This window comes from Ursus americanus, chromosome 15 (genome assembly GCF_024610735.1).
Source record: "Ursus americanus isolate L20-20 chromosome 15, mUrsAme1.1.p, whole genome shotgun sequence".
In the NCBI taxonomy this organism is placed as follows: Eukaryota; Metazoa; Chordata; class Mammalia; order Carnivora; family Ursidae; genus Ursus; species Ursus americanus.
Genome location: NC_142141.1, coordinates 57113294 through 57122116, shown reverse-complemented (window position 1 = coordinate 57122116; position 8823 = coordinate 57113294).

Below are 8823 nucleotides of genomic sequence, written 5' to 3'. Positions count from 1 at the left end.
GCCTCTGAGGAAGAAAGTAGGGTTTAACGAGGTCATCAGGGTGGGGCCCTGATCCAAAGGGATTAGTGTCCTTATGAGAGCCTGCAGAGTTCACTTGTTCTCTGTCCCCACGCGCGCTCACAGAAGAAAGCCACATGCGGGCACAGTGAGAAGGTGCAGCCTGCAAGCCAGGAAGCGAGCTCTCGCAAGGATCAGAATCCACTGGAACCTTGATCTTGGACTTCCAGCCTCCAGAGCAGGCCCAGACCCTGAACACAAAGGAGAACATTTCTGCTGTTCGAGCCATCCACTCAGTAGTCTTTTGTCACGACAGCCCAAGCTGACTAACACACCTGTCCATCCGAAACTGTCCCAGGCAGGCCCTGAGTGGGTCTAGGGCGGCACCTTTATCCAGAAACTATTTCTTCAGCTCAGTTCACCCAGAATCTAAAAATAGCGTATGGGAGAAGGGGAGTCAAAATGCAGATTCCCTGACCCGCTCCCCCACAAAAGGTTCTGATTCAGTGGGTCCAGATGGCATCTCGTCAGTCTGTGGTTGACCAGTCCCCTACCAAGGTGATTCGTGAGATTTTTTTTTTTGTTTATTCATTCGACAGAGAGAGAGACAGACAGAAAGCACAAGCAGGGGGAGCGGCGGAGGGAGAGGGAGATGCAGGCTCCTGGATAAGCAAGGAGCCCAATGTGGGGCTCGATCCCAGGACCCCGGGATCATAACCTGAGCCAAAGGCAAACACTTAACCAAATGAGCCACCCAGGCACCCCATACCCAGGTGATTCTGATGAAGGGATCTCCCCAGCACACTTCAGCCAATGGCAGGAGTAAGAAAAAGGAGCCCAGGAAGGAAATCCGTGGAATGTAAGCTTCACTGCTCCCAGCCAGAGAGTGTGGTCTCCTTGCCCCCACCCCTACTCTGCCCAAGGAGCCAAGGTAAGGCAGGTCAGGGCCAGTGCTCTACCCCAGGAGATCACCAAGGAACAGAGCATCTTCTGTTTTTCCTTCCACCAACCCCAGCAGGAAGCTTGCACATGTTGATCGCAAGAAGGCTGTTGTACCTCCCAGCGTCTTGTCTGTATTCCAAGCAGAAAGAAGGGGCATTATCTTCTTTTCTGTTGAGGAATGGCCTCCCATGGGAATTCTGCCTGTTGCTTTGAGCATGTGACCTTCATCACATGGCCAGCTCGAGTTGCAAAGGATGCTGGGACATCAAGTATTTTTATGTGAGGATACTGCCCACCCAAATGAATTCCAGTTTTTAGAGTAAAGAAGGAAGGAGAGTAGCTACGCCCCTGGCATGGTGGCCACAGGTCCATTCTCAGGTACATAACAGATTTCGTTGTTATTATGAATGGGATCATTTTTTCCTAATGTAATTTCTAATTAGTTATTGTTAGCATGAGAAAAATTACTGATCTTTATATGTTCAACTTACATTCAGCATTCCTACTAATGTATTGACTCTAATCGTTTATCGGGTGATTCATTGGTATTTCAAATTTAACAATTATAACATCTGAACATTGTTTCTTCCTTTCCAATTTGTATTTCTTTTCTTGAAATTTGGCTAAGATATATAACAGAGCAGCAGTGACTTGACTTTAATCTTGTTTTATCTTTAAAAATGGTGGCTCCTACAATTGCGGGGTATATATTCTTTATCAGCTCAGGAGGTTCCCTTTGATTCACTTTCTGGGTGTTTATATGGTGGATGAGGTGGGGTGGGTAGCATCTATTATGAAAATCACAGATTTTTTTTTCTTCATTTAAGACAGTTAGCCACACTGATAACGATTCTTTCCTGAACCAACCCTACTGGCTCAAGATGTATTATTCCATTAATACACTATAGGATTCAATTTCCTAATATTTTCATCACAGTTTTTGCCTGGATATTCACAAGTGTAATGAGTCTTTGGTTTTTTCCTTCTTCTTTCCTGGTGGAGCTCGATAGTAGGGTTTTTACTAACTTCATAAAGTGGGTTGGTTAGCTTTCCATATTTTTCTTCACTCTGGAACAGTTTCTCCAGGTCTTGATGACTCCACTCTTGGAAAACTGTGCATTTTTCTTTGTTACCTAGGACATGGTTAATATTTATAAATTTTCCTCTGTATTTAAGAAGAATGAGTATACTCGGTTGGACGTCGAGTTAAATTCTTCAAACCCTTAATATTCTTAGTTATTCTTTTACTTGATCTGTCTACTTTTGAAAACTGTATTATTTCCTGGGGCTGCCCTCACAAATCACCACAAACGTAGTGGCTCACACCAACAGGAATTTCTTCTCTCAAGGTTCTGGAGGCCAAAAGCCCGAAATCAAGGTGTCAGCAGGGCCACACTCCTTCCTGAGACGCTGGGAGAGATCCATCCCATGCCACCTCCAGCACCTAGCGGTGGCCCCATCCCGGGCTTGAGGCCACATCACTCCCAACCCTTCCTCTGGCTCCATATCACCTTCTCCATGTCTGTCCGGTCTCCCTCTGCTTCTCTCCTATAAGGACAGTTGTGACGTAGGGCCCACCTGATGATCCAGGATGACCTCACCTCAAGACTCCCAACATAATTACATCTGCAAAGACTTTTTCCTAATAAAGTAATACTCAGACATTCCGGGGACTGGGACATGAACATATTTTCAGGGCCACCAATCTGCTAAGTACAGGAACGGTGGGTTAAAATCTCTTCCATTCTGAACAACAATTGTTGGAGAGGATGTGGAGAAAGGGGATCCCTCCTACATTGTTGGTGGGAATGCAAGTTGGTACAGCCACTCTGGAAAACAGTGTGGAGGTCCCTTAAAAAGTTAAAAATTGAGCTACCCTATGATCCAGCCATTGCACTACTGGGTATTTACCCCAAAGATACAGACGTAGTGAAGAGAAGGGCCATATGCGCCCCAATGGTCATAGCAGCAATGTCCACAATAGCTAAATCGTGGAAGGAGCCGAGATGCCCTTCAACAGATGACTGGATTAAGAAGTTGTGGTCCATATATACGATGGAATATTACTCAGCTTTCAGAAAGAACGAGTTCTCCACATTTGCTACAACATGGACAGCACTGGAGGAGATAATGCTAAGTGAAATAAGTCAAGCAGAGAAAGACAACTATCATATGATTTCTCTCATCTATGGAACATAAGAACTAGGATGATCAGTAGGGGAAGAAAGGGATAAAGAAAGGGGGGGTAATCAGAAAGGGGAATGAAACATGAGAGACTATGGACTATGAGAAACAAACTGAGGACTTCAGAGGGGATGGGGGTGGGGGAATGGGATAGACCGGTGATGGGTAGTAAAGAGGGCACGTATTGCATGGTGCACTGGGTGTTATACAGAACTAATGAATCACTGAGCCTTACATCGGAAACCGGGGATGTACTGTACGGTGACTAACATAATATAATAAAAAATCATTAAAAAAAAAAAATCTCTTCCATTCTGGGTTTGTCAATTTCTCCTTATAATTCAAGGAAATTTTGCTCTACATACTACAAAGATGTGGTAGTAAGAGTCTATGGTGTCAAAACAATTCCTCGGTGCATTTTCACTTTTATTAACATGAAATGTCTGTCTCTGTCCTTCTTAATAACTTCCATCTTGAGTTTTAATTTATCTATATGTATACCTGATCTTAAGGGAAAGGCTTCCAGCTTTTCCCCATTGAGAATGATATTTGCTGTAGGCTTTTCATAGATGGTTTTTATGAGATTGAGGAATGTACCCTCTATCCCTACACTCTAAAGGGTTTTAATCAGGAAAGGATGCTGTATTTTGTCAAATGCTTTTTCTGCATCTATTGAGAGAATCATATGATTTTTGAATTTTTTTTTCTGGATAAAATCTATGACACTGATTGATTAAAAAGTTAAAAATTGAGCTACCCTATGACCCAGCCATTGCACTACTGGGTATTTACCCCAAAGATACAGACGTAGTGAAGAGAAGGGCCATATGCACCCCAATGTTCATAGCAGCATTGTCCACAATAGCTAAATCATGGAAGGAACCGAGATGCCCTTCAACAGATGACTGGAATAAGAAGTTGTGGTCCATATATACAATGGAATATTACTCAGCTATCAGAAAGAACGATTTCTCAACATTTGCTGCAACATGGACGGCACTGGAGGAGATAATGCTAAGTGAAATAAGTCAAGCAGAGAAAGACAACTATCATATGATTTCTCTCATCTATGGAACATAAGAACTAGGAAGATCGGTAGGGGAAGAAAGGGATAAAAAAAGGGGGGTAATCAGAAGGGGGAATGATACATGAAAGACTATGGACTCTGGGAAACAAACTGAGGGCTTCAGAGGGGAGGGGGACGGGGGAATGGGATAGGCTGGTGATGGGTAGTAAGGAGGGCACGTATTGCATGGTGCACTGGGTGTTATACGCAACTAATGAATCATCGAAATTTACATCAGAAACCAGGGATGTACTGTATGGTGACTAACGTAATGTAATAAAAAAAATAAAAACAATTTATCTGTATGTATATTGCTACATTATTTTTTTAATTAATTTTAAAACTTTCAGAGTCATTTTGTTTTTGCCTGATTTTATTTCATTTTTATATCAACACAACTGATAATTCTGGGCTTATTTCTGCCATTAGGATGTATTTTTCCTCCTCACCCTCTTTCTCTAGGTTCCTCTTGACCCTGTCTTCCTCAAATCGGGCCTCTATTCACTCCTCTGCACTGCTGAAACCGCAGGCTTGGGTCTTTTCAAGTTCAATTACAATGTCCAGGGTAGGTTTAGGTCATATGAAGAAAGCCGTAACTCTCCCCAAAGCACACATATCACACCCTTCTTTCAAGTGAGAGTTCTGAGAGCGATGTGAGGGGGCAGTTACATTTCCATTTTGCCAGAGCCACCATTATTTCCGGCCCCAGCAACAAAACCACTTGCTCATTACAAAATTTCAAGGAAACTTGCTATTTTGAAAATGCATCCAGTCACACAGCTCTTTTGCTGAAAAATAATAATAATAATAATAAGTTTTGAAGTATCCTGCAGACACAGCCAAAGAACACACATTGAGGGTAAGCTGGGAAAGGTGCTCAGTTTCAAGGGCAGCCAAGGAAAGCCAAGGAGCCCTGTCATTTGAAATCGTCATGCGTTGCCTTTTTGTTAACCAAGCTGTGGCTGAGCAGATTCTGAAAAGGACAGAGTTACATAAGGGGACCAGTGTGCTCAGAGGGAGCAGGACCACGGAGGCAAAGTGCATTTTTTCGCCACCCAGAGCAAGTATTCTTGGCTCAATTCACCTGCAGCTGCTGAGCTAGTAAAATCTGAGAAAAGAAGGAACACAGTGAATAAAGAAGACAGAACTGAAAGAAGAGAGTGCAGCCAAGAGAATCTCCAGATAAGGCAGAGGCATTAGAGAGAAAAGGAATTTATAACCCAGAGAATACACTTAGCTGGGGCTTTTTCACATTTCTACTATCTGTGTAAAGCTCATCCGGGTTCAAATAAAAGAATGCTCTGTCCCAGTCATTATTCATGTTTCTTTTAAAGGCAAAAATTCCAGCATAGGCAATTTTGGTGGGAACTGAACTATTTATTTACCGGAGTCTTTGCTTACAACTGTTGTATCCAGGCGAGCACAGGAAGATCCAGCACACACAGAAAGCGGGGCTGGTGTCCTCTCTCCTATGAGTCCGAGAGGGCCCTGCCTGACCCAGAATGAGCGCGGGTTATAAAATCTCGGCAAGGCCAAGGGCAGAGGAAGCACCGCTTGGCGAGGGAAGCCATAAACCAGACGGAAAGACATCCTCCGCCCTACACTTTCCCAGAACATATTTTTCAGGCCGGGGGTTTAAATCACTCTATGAACTGGTTTCCACATTTGCAAACAGGTGACAGAGCAGCCACAAACTCAGAACCGCTGAGAGGAGCCGCAGGGAGCGCTGGGTAGGTACACAGTGTCCCTTACCCAGAGACCGGGCACCCCACAGCTCTGCCCAGTGCAAATAAGTAAGAGCCCCGGGGGCCAGAGGAGAGCGAGGCTCTGGGCCCTGCCTGTCACCTGGCTCCCAGAATGGCCAGGGCAGGGTCTTTCTCATGACGGGTATCACCAGCCAGAGACCAAGGGTGAGCCCCCCTCCCTCCCTGCCCTGCCGTGCCATCCATGCACTGGGGAGTCAGTGCTTCTTGCAATGGACTGTCCATCCGATTCCAGAAACCCTCTGTACAGGACAGAAGAGGAGCTGGGTAAGGGCTGCTAGCTGCCTCTGTCTTCAATAGGACCAAGGAGCTAATGCTACACCACACTGCTCTCTCCAGTGCATTCTGGGCAGGTCCTTCCAGAACATTCCCGAAACTTCCCTGGGAAACAAGGCTGTGTCTGGTGTCTTCAGGGCCCAGTTGTGACCCCACCCCCACTGCCCCAGTCTCCTCCATGGCATCCCTATGCCTCTGCCTTGCCAGGGAAGCCATCCCCCCACCCCTGACTCCAGGGCAGGACTCACCAACCTGGGCCCCTGTGACGGACATCGGCCATTTGGTGATGCTAAGCATCATCCCCCTTTCTAGCAGAAACGGGGTCTCCGGCTGGAGAAGCGCCTCTCCCACTCGCTGCCTCCCTAGTGCCGCTATGCTGGGGCAGTAAACCCGGGAGCTGGCAGCTCCCTGGCGCACCCCCTCTGGGGCTCTGGGGAAGCTGACGGCAAGGGGCCTAATTTTTGCCAACTACATGGGAGGTAAGAGGCCCACCTCCATCCCTTTTGCTATCCCCACCCCGTCGGAATGCAGAGGGAGCCGTGGCCCTGGACTCCCCAAAGGAAGGAGCCAGGGTCCCCGAGTCACCAGGTGAGCCTTGCCCAGCAGCCAGGAATGTCTTCACTGGACTTGCACAGAATGCAACTACCACTAGGTCCAGCCATTGAAACGTGGCTTTTTACTTGATACACGCGCTAAAGCTGCCCTAAGAAGGTAAACAACAAAGACATCAAAAAGATCACACGCAGAAAAGTGGATGGTTCTAAGAAAGAGAATTTGTTCAACTCTATGTTCTGTTTTGCTCCGAGTGTTCCACGGTGATCTGTCTTCCAGGTCTGGTGGGATCTGCATCCAGGCCCCTGCCCCCCAATCTGAAATCTCTCCCTGGTTTTATTTGAAGTCACAAATACAAAATGGCCCTGTAGTCCTGGGCTGTGGCCTCAGGGATTCACCCTGGCCCTTGGGCTCCCGGTAGAGGGGGGTACTGTCCCACCAGCCCCACCCAGACCCTCCCCTGGGCTGCAAGAGCTGCCTAGACCCGCTGGTTCTCCAATGGGCCAGGGAGGGCAGGAGACCAGGAGAAGGTGTTGGGGGGACCTCCACAGGGAGGACAGGGAGGCAGAGAAGGCCCCCGGGCAGCTGTGTGGCTTGATCTGGTGCAGAGAACGCCAGCCGTACTGGTCTTTCTTCCTCCAGGACTCCTCACTCCTATAAAGCACGGCAGTGCTCAGGCTCCTCTGTCTCTGAACACTTGCTCCGTCGGAAGAGCCCACATTCACCAGCAAACCATGAGGCTGGTACTACCATTCGGCGCAGCTAAGCCTCTATCCCAACTCCTGCAGTGATCACACAGCCCCGCTTTGCTCTGACCACCTGCCCATGTGACGGCCACTCTTGTCCCTCCTGCACTCTCTTGCCAGCTGGCCGAGTCCCTGACTTTGCTCTGGGGGACACCTCCAGCCCCAAACCCATGGAGACCCAGATGACAGACACGCAGTGCCTCCAAAACCTCCCCTGCTCTCAGCGGCAGATGGCGGCTCTGCCTCAGCCTGGGTCCTGTGTCCTCAGCCCTCCCACTCTCCCGTCCACAGGACGCCACATCCTAAACACAGGCCGAGGACACATCACTGCAAAGGAGATCTGCTTGTCCGATCATTCTTTTTTTTTAATTCCTGCATATTGATTCTGTATCCTACGACTTTAGGAACTTCTTTATCAGTTCTAACAGTTTTTTGGTGGAATCAGAAGGTTTTCTATATCATGTCATCTGCAAATAGTGACAGTTTTATTACCTCTTCCTTTATAATTTGGAGGGCTTTTATTTCTTTGTCTTGCCTGATTGCTCTTTAGGTCCCTCTGTAAACATTTATTGAGCACCTGCTGTGAGCCGGGTGGATTGCAGGCGCCCCAGCCCCAAGGACGGTGAGGCACCCACATCCCTGCTCTGAAGAGCCGCAGTCACGAAGGCCACTGGGGAAGGCAGTTACAGCACAAGCTTCATCGAAGCCTCACACACGGAGGGAAAGGGCAGGGACAGAGGGACTACAGTTGGGGGAGGACCCCAAAACTCCCACACACAGCCAGTCCCCACCTCCTGTTCAAGGTACCCAGGCTGGTCACCCCTGTTCTGCTCTGCATGGTAGATTCAGTCAAGCAACACACCTCCCTGGCGTGACACGACCACTTCCTTGGCCAGGGTCTGTGGATAAGGCCTCCGTGTGCAGTCTACACTCGGCCACCTCAGGTTCCCAGGCCGGAGGCATTGCTGAGAACGGCTTTGCCACTTACTGGGCCGCCCACAGGGCTGAGTCCCCCAGACCCCCTGGGTTTTTGAGGCAACCTGTGGGTAAGCAATGCCTTCTTACATAGTAATGTGTCCTTCACAAATCCAAGCTTCTCAAACCAGGTGTTTACGTCTAATCTCTCACACTGGGATACTTGCACAAAATTAACAATAACAAATTCCTAGAAAAGTGAAAGGAAAAGAAAAATAGAAAATACACACCTAAATGTTTTATTAGCCTCAATAGACATAACGTTACTCTATCAAATTGCCATAGAAGTTTCTGAACTCACTTAGTTCTGTGCTTATCTATC